General features: G+C 42.0%; 1 protein-coding gene across 1 annotated transcript in view; it reads right to left on the bottom strand.

Annotated features, from left to right (window-relative positions):
• The window catches only part of zfpm1 (zinc finger protein, FOG family member 1), a 103,646-nt gene that overhangs the window by 7,433 nt on the left and 84,204 nt on the right, over positions 1-12,009 (bottom strand). The gene's annotated exons all lie outside the window — the stretch shown is intronic.

The following is a 12,009-nucleotide window of genomic DNA, read 5'->3' as shown; positions in this document are numbered from 1 at the left end:
GTGCTGCACATAAGATTACAAGTCATAAAAACAACCAAAGTGTTTGTATAAGTGTAGCCCAATTTGGACTGATTCTCATATAGCGCCTTTCTACTCTCCCACAGTACTCAAAGCGCTGTATACAACACGCCTCATTCACCCATGCACTTCTAAACACAAGTGCAAACTACTCTACATTCACACTCCGATGAACACATCAGAGGGCAACTTGGGGTTAGCATCTTGCCCAACGATATTTGACATGCAGACTGGGGAAGTCAATGATCAAACCACCAACCTTCCAATCAGCAGCTGACTTGCTCTACCACCTGAGCCACAGCCACCCAGCCATAACTAGCTTTTGCTCCATGATGCTACATTTAAATTCTGGGCTTCCACAAAGCTTGAAAATGATCATCCAAACTCTGGTGTCATCACGTGATGATGCGTGGTTTACTCATTGTGACCCCCCCCCCCCCCTCCCAGATTAGATATCTAATTTGTTTCATGATAAACATGAATAAACATGTTACTGGGGAAAACCCCTTTAAAGCATGCCCAAGCTCAAATTCAACCTGTCGCCTAAACATCACCGCCAAATCAAGTAAAACATCTGCTATTGTCTTCTTCAAGTATTACCGCTCTTCTTTTAACTACCAGCAGATAATCACCAAAATCAAAGCATTAATTGTAGCCAGCTGGGACGACACAGCCACACGTGAGTATCCAGTGTGCGGCCAGCGGTAAACACCGGTTTATGAAAAGGCCGTCAGTGAGCAGAGGATGATTACAGCCCCAGAAGGAAATGAGGGAGCACAAGCGGAACAAAGCAACCCCGAAAATGAAGAAAAAAGAGGAATAAAAGAGGAAGAGGGACCTCAGGAGAAAGGAGAGAAGAAAAGGAAGAGGAAAAAAAGATCTGATGAAGTCGACAGGCAGCTATTCAAAGGGCAGCCATAATAAGATCCACGGTGGATACACTGGACAAAGAGTGTAGAGTCAACATCCACTGTCTGTATGTGTGGAGGTATGACACACACACACACACACACACACACACACACACACACACACACACACACACACACACACACACACACACACACACACACGAGTCCTGAGTACAATCCTGTCTTTGTTTATATGTGGCTGTGGGAGCACTCCCACCACATGTGTGTGTCCCATCACTGATAACTCTCAGCGAGGCCTTTCTTCTGTACTTCTGCACCAGCACATTATTCCTCAAACACCACCAACACCACCTTTCCTCCATCAGAGTTTCTGTTTAAGTATCATACTCCAGACATCACCACGAATATTCAAAATATAATCTTTCTACAACCAACAGAGATAAATAATAATAAAGGTGGATTTGACTGGGTTGTGACAGCTGCAGCGACTCCACGGGAAGAGAAGAAATCTCTGATGCAGTGACCGACTGTCCTCACTGTGTGAGAGCTGCACAGCGATGCAGTACTGTTCACTCTCCACCAAGAGGAAGCATTCCCTCAGCACAGGACGTGACGGACCTCACTGAGCAGTTACAGTCGATGAGAGAAGCACAGAGAAGCTTCCTGCTTTATTTTCCCTGTCACGTTCAACGCTGGCGTCTTCCATGACTTTTGGTGTTTTTAAGTCTGATTTTCCTCCAAACACGCTGTAGATTTGTCCCAATGTTTCAGTAAGTTTCCTTTTTAAAAATATTTTCTGTTTGCAAAAAAATTCCAGATATGACCCGACCACTGGGCACCTTCTGAAAGGGTTCCCCTTTTTATCAAATTAAAAGTGGCATTAAATTTGAAACTGAAGAATTATTCATTTTATATTATTATAAAATGAATAATTAATTTATATAATTATTTATTATTTATACAGAATTATTCATTATTCATATACAGACTTATTCAGAATTATTCATTCTGGGAGGAAAAAAAGGAGGAAATTCATGGAAAGCCAGTGACGGGCTCTGCTGACACACTGCATGCACTTGGCCAAAGAAAAGATGAGTGAGGCTGATTCTCACTGCTCGTGTATCTGACCTTCACCATCTGTAACAAACCCGTCACATAAAAAAGTCCTTAAAATGATCTTTAGAGAGAACTACACTGACCACAGACAGCACACACGATCATCTATAATTGTTCTATTAGTGGAAAATGTTCAGTGTGATATACTGCATTAGTCTCAATTCATCAATATAATTAGTCATAAACTGCTGATAAACAAACACGTCAAATCACCAGTTTGGACCAGTGAGAGGAAAAAAGTTGTTTCTCCTCGTCTGCAGCAGGTCTGTGACATCACAGGATTATTGGGATTTTTAATCCTGCAACCAGTGAATAAATACCTGAAAATACTTTTTCATTGCGGCTCGATGTTAATGTTCAGGTTTCATAACTGCTGTAATTACTTATTTTATTGATTTATTTTTTAGTTTTCTGTAAAAAATTCCAAACACTTTGAATACAAATAAAATCCTCCTTACAAAAGCAGCGCTGTGATGTTCACCATCAGGTATGATGCAGGTTTTAGGAGTTAATACAAAGTTATCTTGCAGATATTAAAGAACTAATTAAACATTGATCAAGTAATGCAATTGAAAAAGTAGCGATTTCCTAATTATACAGCATTTAAAATGTGTGCATCTTTGATTGAAGTTATTTGTTGCTGGTTACATAAAGTATGATTATTACTCAACCAGTTCACAAATCTATTTATTATATTATGTATGTAATTCAGTTTAGTCTCATTATTCTGCTTGTTTAAGTTTATTTTTGTAACTGTGGACAGGTGTAGTATTTATCACCACAGCAGTTTGTATTACTGTGTTAAAAAAATGAATAACCTGTACTGTAGTTTTATATTTTATGTTTGTTTTATAATCATCTCATTTTATTTTTATACTGAAATCTTGTTTTTAATCCAGTGAACTAAAATGTCATTAATAATAATAAAATTAATGGAGAAACATATGAGTAGGAATAGCAAACGGCTTTGTTACTGATTAGTGAAGAAGATAATGACACATTCAGAGGAAACATTTCTCATGGAGAAATGCAAATAGCAGAAAACAAACTGAGATTCTTGAGAAAGCCTGCGTGTGCAGATCAAACCATCACTTTAAAACCTGTGTGTTTTTAACAAGTTTGATTTGATGTTCACTTTTATTCTTGTGTAATTTGTGACACTGACCTGTTAGCATATTCAGTACTTTGTTAATGGTCTTATATTATTCATGTTTTAAGCTGCTGTTTTATTGTGAAGCACCGTTGGTTTTTAAATGTGCTATATAAATAAAGTTGTATTGTATCGCATAAACACTGATGCTCTGGTGAGAAGACACCGTGCAGTGGCTTTTTCACCTTAACTTTGTGTGTTAAAGATGTTATATATGTCTCACCACAACTGAACCGCAGAGGACAAATATGAGGTAAAAATCAGGAACCACTTACGTGAGGTTTCAACTGTTTTAACTAAACTCTAAAAGCAGAAAATTCAGAATTTAAACTTTTAACTACAAAAGGAAAAAGAGAGCGCTGCTTCTTTAGAATTACAGGCTTGTTTTAGGAATTACTTTCAGATGTTACGCATTCATGTGAAGGCCTTCCCAAAAATATTTCAGAGCTGCTCTCCTCTTATCATCAACCTCAGTGCAGCTTAGCGTGAGCTCCTCCAACAGCTGCTGCCTGTTCATTGTTCAGAGGACATTTTAGACCAGGCTTAACTACGCTCTAATATCAGTTTGACTGCACTGCAAAAATAAAAGACTTGGGTTAAAATTACACAAGGTTAGACTGCTGTTAACTAAGCTTGGGAAAAATCAATGGCTCGTGCACACAGGCAGCTGGCTTTGTTTGTCCGTGTGAGTGAATCTATTCTCAGAAGCTCGTATACACAAAGAAGCCAAAAGATTTCAGCTCTGCTGTATGTATTGAGACGTTACGCCACAGAAGCGTTCAACACTCTTTGCTTATCTCTATTTTTGTGTCTGCTGGGGTAAACACTGCTGAGCAGGTATTATGTAAACCAGTTGGCCATTTTTGTTCTTTAAAAGCCTCCATTTACCCAGAATTCTTTGTCCCACTTAACATAGTCAATGACTAAATTTAGACATGTGCCAAACTTGTAATCATTTGGTTTGCCTCAGCCACAGTCGAGGTCTGTATTGGTGAAACTGGCCCCTGGTGAAACCTGAAAGAGTGGTGAATCGCTCCCTGCCTCTCAGGGACGTTGGTTTTATACCTAATCGTGTTTCTCATTAACCTTATTAGTTATGAGGTGCTGCAGCTAATTTTTTAAGCACTGCAACATTTTTCCGTTCTTTTGTTGCTCTTTTCACAACTTTTTACAGCAATTTATCTCAGTTTTCAAATAAACGCATTTGCAATTTCATTTTGCACAGTGTTTTTTCCCCTTATCTCTCTCTTTACATAAAGCAGCTATAACACTGGTTTGGTCAATAATACCTAACGTGAAGTCTTGCCACTGTTAGCTGAAGACATCGGGCAGTGTGTTATGATCAGACAGCTCATTGGAATATCTGAAGAAGATGGATGTTGGAAAGACAGTGAGAAGAGAGAGGGAAAGGACAGAAGGAAGGAAGCCTCTCAGTCTGTTGCACGTTAAAGATTGAGGCAGAGCGTATTGTATTTCATGGGGGACTAGCGCTGATGTGGAGATACGGCTGCTTTTGTTTTAATTTGTAACCCAATGCTGGAGCCGTCTGAGCTGTAAGTACTGCTAATTTGCTTCAGACTAATTCATCACGGCCACGGCTTTGGAATTCACCATGATAGGGCAATGGGGAGAGCTCACTAGCGCGCAAGTGGAAATAACACACACACACACACACACACACACACACACACACACACACACACACACACACACACACACACACACACGCATATTTTATACATATAAATGCACAAATAGCAAAAGAAAATGGAAAACACACACACACACACACATGCTCATCCTTTAAGATCTAAAATAAATATTAAATAATTGAAGAGCGTGATGCACTCCCTTCTCTTCTTATTTCAGAACTAATAACACTTCAGCCTCTCCCCGATGGAGTTTCCTCTCCGACCACAACGACGTCAACAAGCTAGCACAAAAGAAACATGATAATAGAATATTTGTTTTTGGAGTTATTGATTGAACGTTAACGTCATAGATGTTGTGAAATGTCACATGCAATTTCCATTTATTTTCATATCTGATGTCTGACCAGATAAATCATCCCAGTGAGACGTGGCAGCTTTTCCACCCTCATGATGACTCACACTAGGGGCAATTCTCAAAACTATTCTCTACCATACTTCTTTGTAATCCTGTCAGCATGTAAGCCAGCTGCATGGAGGACACTGTAGACCCGAAGAGCCGAAGACTAACCAAGGCTCGATTGTTTGATGTGGGTCATTAATACCATCCCAGGAGGGCATGTGGGGGCAGTTCCAGGTTTGCAGTAGCAAAGCTAGCAGATGTGAAGCAGGTTCAGTTATGATTAGTTGTGCTGTGTTTTTGGTTTTGTTAAGTTATGTCATAGTGTAAAAACAGGTCAACTGGCCAGCCTCCAGATGTGAACACAGGAAACCTGAAGGAGTGAAGAAAAATATTTGTATTTAGGAGCACATCCCACATCTGTGGTCTCATTGGAATTCAGGAAACACTGCGGGAGCTACAGTAGCATGCAAACGCCTGCACGGGCTGTGTTAAAACTCCAAGATTACTTAGAAATCTATCAGTCATTCGGCCTGCTTGTCCTTGGTATGCCCACAGCTGAATCTAAAGGAGATAGAGATCAATTGTTGTCCTGCAGATGCTGCTAGTTTTTGCTTGGACAAAGCTAAAGTAGATGATTCGGCTCATGGAAGTAAATCACAACGTCACCTAATACCACCAACGCTAACAGATAATCTGCTGTGTCAAACTGCAACAAGGAGAACACGCTACTTTACACACTTTACAGTCACACACACACACACACAGTTTCACATGAGATAATGAGAGTCAGCGAGGCAGAGGGCCAGATCACACTTTGTGTGTGTGTGTGTGTGTAATTAACCAGGCCAGTAGAGAATGCAGATGCCAGAGATGTGCGAGTGAGTTAAGGAGAAGGGAGAGGCCACCGGATGTTATCAAAGCCCTTTTCACTTCTCTTGGGCTGAAGCCGATCACAATGACTCAAACGGCCAACGTTCGCCTCTGGAACGTCTGGACCAACAAAGAGTCAACCTTCTCAAGTTTTCAGAGCAGCCAAACACTATTATCTAAAGGTGGATAATGAAAATAGCACAAACATAAGAATCTTAGAAACAGCCATTGTTTCATGGCCGCATCACCTCCCTGCTTTTACTTGGTTAGCAAAGCAAGGGCCTTCAGACGGGTAAGTTTGAATGCTGAAACATTGGCATTGACACCACCTTGCAGCTAACTGAGACACAGTCCGTATGTAGCATAGAACATGGAAATGTACTATGAGTGTTTCCTATTTACAGAAAGAGCCCAGAATAGAAGGTGAGGGTTTTCAGATAATGATACGTGCAAATGTGCTGGTATGAACAGTGTCTGTAAAGGAAAACAAAAAAAGAAGAGAACTCAGAGACGAGCCATTGTTTCATGAAAGCAGCACGATCAAATGAAGATCAGGAGATCCACACGGATGTCGGTGTATCGAGTGCAAAAACTCCTCGCCGTCTTTCTTCTTTCTTTCCCGTCACCTAAACTATCCACGCAGCCCTCCATCTATCAGTGGGATGTCAGGCCTCCGCGGCAGAGCTCCATCTTGGTTGAGAGCGCTGCCTTAAGCCCCATCAGCCGGAGGAGAGTCTTTGAGCTGCAGTCTAAGCCCCTCGCCCGGACCCTGGTCCCTTCATGAATATTAACCAGCCCCGAGCCCGGCTTTAATCTGCCTGATTCCCGCACTGCTGCCGCTGCGACGATAGCGAATCTAATTATTTGGTCTGATATTAACCCCCCACCCCCCCCGCGCACACCATTCCCACCCCCAATACTGTGTCTCCACTACAGCTTCTGTAACATTCATGTGTGTCAGTGCAAGCACACACTGACTGAGCTCTCCAACCACTTTTTTTTTCTGCCAAAGTCATTGCACATATAACATCCATTCACACACCTCTCTCTCTCTCTCTCTCTCACCCCCCCTCCCCTGCCCGCCACCTCCAGCGCAGCCTGCGACGCCCTCTTCTTATCAGGTCCAAAAACGCCCTCCTCCTATGCTGATAAAACTTGAATGCAAATGATGCCGGGCTGATTTCATTTCTTCATTTTCTTCCTCCACTCCCTCATTCAGTATCAGAATGGCTCCTTGCTCAACCTCTCTCTCTCTCTCTCTCTCTCTGCAGACCCAAACACCACCGACGATGATGATGATGATCATCATCATCATCATCATCATGGTAACAGCAACTTTCCCAGAACTATCCCCAACACCTGACCCCATGTCACATCGCCTCGTGGTCTATGTGGATGTCAATTAAAGCAGAAGAAAAAGACTAAGAGCCGCCCTCATCTCAGCACCTCCACCAGCAGCCTGTAGATGAGCAGATTAAGATTTCTCTGCGCAGCTGTCAACTGCCACAGTTTTACTGCTTCCACTGGGGAATAAGTATGTTTGTATATGCAAATAACCTCTGGTACATCAAGCACATCTATGTCTCAATGCTGGATACTGTTTCACGTCGTCTAATATAGTTTACATTGCTGTAAAACAGACGGAACGTGACCGCGGGATGGTTATTAAATGTAAAACAAGTCAATAATGATAGACACAGATCCGTGTTCTTAACAGAACCCAGATTACCCAGATTATTCCACACTAAAACGGCTTCTTTAGATAAAAGATGGGAAAATGTCTTTGTTTTATTGAGCGTGGAAAACAAAACATAACAAAAATGGACCTTTTCTAGTATTTATGACAGTCTGTAAATGAGGAAGAGAGAAAATTCATGATTCCAGGCCAGGAAACATGCACCAATTTTCTTGCTGTACTTAATGCAAACAGAACAAAGTTTTCTAATAGTTTCAACTCAGGAAAAGAAAACCTGAGTTTAGAGATGGAAGTGATGCTTGAGTCACACTAAGGTAAAAAAGAGACAAGAACAAAAGACTTGTAACTGCCCGGTGACTGCATGGACTTTTTCCACTTACACCGACTCGATTGCAAGTCGTCGCGACAACCAACTGGTCGCCCAGAGTCAAGTCAAGTGGCTTTTTTGTCATTTCAACCATGTGCAGTGGTACAGTACACAGTGAAATATGAGAACGTTCCTCCAAGACCCTGGTGCTACAAATGACATATAACAGACAATCAACACAGGACTACAGAAAGTGCAAGTGTGCAAAAACTGCACAAAATGCAAAAAAACTAAACAACACAAAGACAGAGCAGAACGATACAGACACAACAGTGCAATAGAAAAGTGCAACAAGGACAGAGGGTTGTGCAAAAGACTGAGCTTTGTGCAAAAAGTAACTTGATGTATATGAAGGTTTGTGTGTGTGTGTGTGTGTGTGTGTGTGTGTGTGTGTGTGTGTGTGTGTGTGTGTGTGTGTGTGTGTGTGTGTGCGTGTGCGATTGTGCAGGTAAGTGCTATATAACAGGGTTATACTACCGTTATAATGCACAGATCACTCAGTGGTGGGAAACCTCTCCCCAAGCAATCACAGGACGACTCAGACTAACCGCAAACACTCAGACCGACTGGAAGATTCATATAAACGCACTGTTTCACTTCTACGGGGTTCTGGCTGCGCTCATAATGTAAGTAGCTAATTGGAATTTCTGTTGAATGTAGATAGCAACAGATCTGCTACCTGATAGCATTAGATTTGTATTTTCACCAATTTATTTTTGGTGCATGTAGTCACCAGCTTGACTTCATTCAACTGCAAACTGATAGCAGAGTCCATATTACTGCTGTTTTACCACTGTCTGGACACACCAAACTCACCACCTTCAAAGCAACACACCAAAGGCGACAGGACTGCAAGTTTATTCCACATGGTTCCAATAAATTTGTTATGTTTTTCCCTTGTGCAACTTTGGTTTTTGACATAGAAGGTATGTCAAACAGCTATGTTATATAGAAATTAGTAATAGCAGTTATTTTATGGAAACCAGTGCTGTGAAATACACTTCCTGTTGTATTTATTTGCCCCTTAAAGCCAATCAGAAGAACCTGGCTAAAGGAGAGGGTGGCATTAAAGGGGGAGGAGCTAAAACAGCTTGTTTAACAAACAGAATGAACTGAGCGGTTACAAAAAGCTCCACTGAAGTGTGAATCATGCAAAAGTCCTATAATAGAGCTCAAGAATAAAGGACATGGGCCTGGGAATGAGCAGAAATGATCCTGTGTAATCGTCGGCACTAGGCTTCTCACATGTGCACAATAACTCCTTTTCAGGCCCTAGATATCACTGTAAAGTATGAATTTCTTTGGGTTTTGGACTGTTGAAGTGTAATGGGCATATTAGAGGCCTTTGAGCAGATCACAACATACTCAAAAAAAGCTGCAAAATCCTCTCCTACATTAAATGCTTCAAACAGTTTGTGGGAATTTAATAAGCTGCTCTGCTCCTTTCCTGACCTTTTCAACCATGGCCATTCATTCACTCCCCTCACAGAATCATTCATTCAATCATCCCAATTCACTCTCTTCCTCCCTTCTCCACTTTCACTGTCTCTCCTGCACCGCCTCCTTCCTTTTATGCACCTCTTTCTTTCTTAATCTCCGATTCTTTTTCCTCTCCTCTCCTCTCTCATTCCTACACTTCCGTCCGTCCGTCCATCTGCCTGCCCCTCCTTCCACCGTCCTATCTCTCCCTCTTTTCTCAGTCCGTCTCTCGTTCTATCTCTCGGCCACAGGAAATAGTTTCTTTTGCAATCCAGAGAGTTGGAGGGGTGTACTCACTGTCCCAAACAAAGAGGTCACTGTGTGAATCCTCCAAAAATACAAAGAAGAAAAGGAAGGCAGATAAAATCAGAAACCTACTCTCATCCGCCTCTCACATACAAACACACATGCACACACTTTACCTCCGCTGTACTCGAGCAAAGCATTTCCCTAACATTCAACAGAGACACAAGATACTTTTTTCTTTTTAATGCTGTGTATTCTGCACACACAGGATAAATGCTGTCAGTACAGTATACAGCCAAGGCTAGGTGGCAGCTAGTGAAAGCTTATTCCCTTTAGCAGGGGTGCTCCTACACAGCCGCATGTATCGCCGCACACCTCAGAGAAGAGAAGGAATGAGGAAAAAATAGAGGGAGTCTGGTTTGATGAGCTGCATGCAAATGACATGTAAAAATATAAAACTGCGATACTTAAAACGGGGGCTGAGATAAGAGATTTGAAAATGAGGCACTCTTGGAAAGCGGGCTCCTGAACTGCAGGAGATGAGGCTCAGAGATAGACAGGATAGAGGTTTTCCCTCTCCTCTTCTCTCCTCTCCTACGCCACCACCACCTCCTCCTCCTCCTTTTTCCATCCTCCTCCACCCTGCAAAAGCCGGTGCAGATGACAGCGAGATGCAGATACCAGCCAGTCACTGCCACTGAGTGATGAACACATCCTCCCTCCTTCTTGTTTAACCCTCGTCTTCCACGGTTTTCTCACCTCTCTTCCACTTCTCTCATATTTCTCTTTGTTCCTAATGTTTTGTTTCCCTCCTTTCTGTTCGGCCATCCTTTGTTCCTTCTCTCTGGGCCAACTCTATCAGTATCGGTCCATTTTATCTTTTTTGAGGGAGTTTTTTCCTCTCTCCTGGGGTGATAGACTCTTCTGTCAGAGCCAGACTGACAATCAGACAGCTACTGTCACGATGTGGGGAAATCATATGACAGGTGAGGGTAAATGTAGCCAATACTGAGCACGCTGATTCAGTCAGATGGATGCTGGTTCCCCTTAATGCCATGATGGTCAACATTTTCAGCCATAACGTCTATCACTCAAGGGTTTTACCCCCCCTTAAAAGCTCTAGTTGTTGACATATTTAAAGCTACAGTATAATGTCAGCTCAGTCAGGACCACTGTAGTCAGTAGAGCAGGAATTTATATCTAGAGTTGTGAAACCTTCTCATCCTTTCACACATTATTCACAACAGATGACAATAATTAAGATGCAGCATTAAAAGGTGGGAGGTGGGTTGCAGAGTGGCTTGCAGCAACTTAAATAAAAATATGATAGTATATGATACATGAGAATTGGCAATTGGATGTGTAGAAGAATATCAACTGATCTGCAGGAATTACAGCTGAGCTTAACTTTGTCGCCTGGCTGAACTGATGCTATGCTCGACTTAGAGCATGCTTAGCCGTTTGTGCTGCGATGCATTTTCGAGTGGAAGGATTATTTCTAGAGGGACTCAGTCAGACGTGACAGAATCAATTAGGGAATAGGGAATATCTAGGCAACCACACTGATCTCAAGCAGGGATTAGCACTACCTTTGAGAAGGCAACGATACGTGTGTTGTTAAGTTTGTTGTGTTTTCCGTTTGACGTGCAGTTACTACTTGCAGTCCTTACCAAAATGAAATTAGCTGAATACAAAGCTAAGCAAGAGCCAGTTTAACTTGTGATAGAAGGTATGACAGCCTGAAAGTAGCAGCTACCGCTAGCTAAAAGTTTTTTTGGGTCGATAAGGTCCGCCAGTGATATTCGATATTTGAAATGGTTGTTTGTGGGAAAGCTAACATAACGTGGACAAAGCCAGCAGCAAAGGGTCACCATGCCAGCAGCTTTTCTTTGTATGATTGCAATAGCTTTTGATTACACTGGCCAAGATACCAGTCAGAGGTCCCATGGCAACCTATGGTCACTAGTGACTGCTTAGTGAGTTGTTACTGTAGGTTGTTGGCTGTTACTGGGTAAAAGTGCTTGCAAAGATAGTGCTCCAAAAAAACCTTCTTGTAATTGCTTTGGTTGCTAAAACTTCTGCGACTTATCTGTTAGCGACCAAAGCAATCGTAAAGAGGTTTTGGATTTAGCACCGTATTCTG

The sequence above is a fragment of the Astatotilapia calliptera genome, chromosome 7 (assembly GCF_900246225.1).
Source record: "Astatotilapia calliptera chromosome 7, fAstCal1.2, whole genome shotgun sequence".
NCBI lineage: Eukaryota > Metazoa > Chordata > Actinopteri > Cichliformes > Cichlidae > Astatotilapia > Astatotilapia calliptera.
Note: the sequence above shows the minus strand (reverse complement) of the source record. Positions and strands in the feature narration are given on the sequence as shown.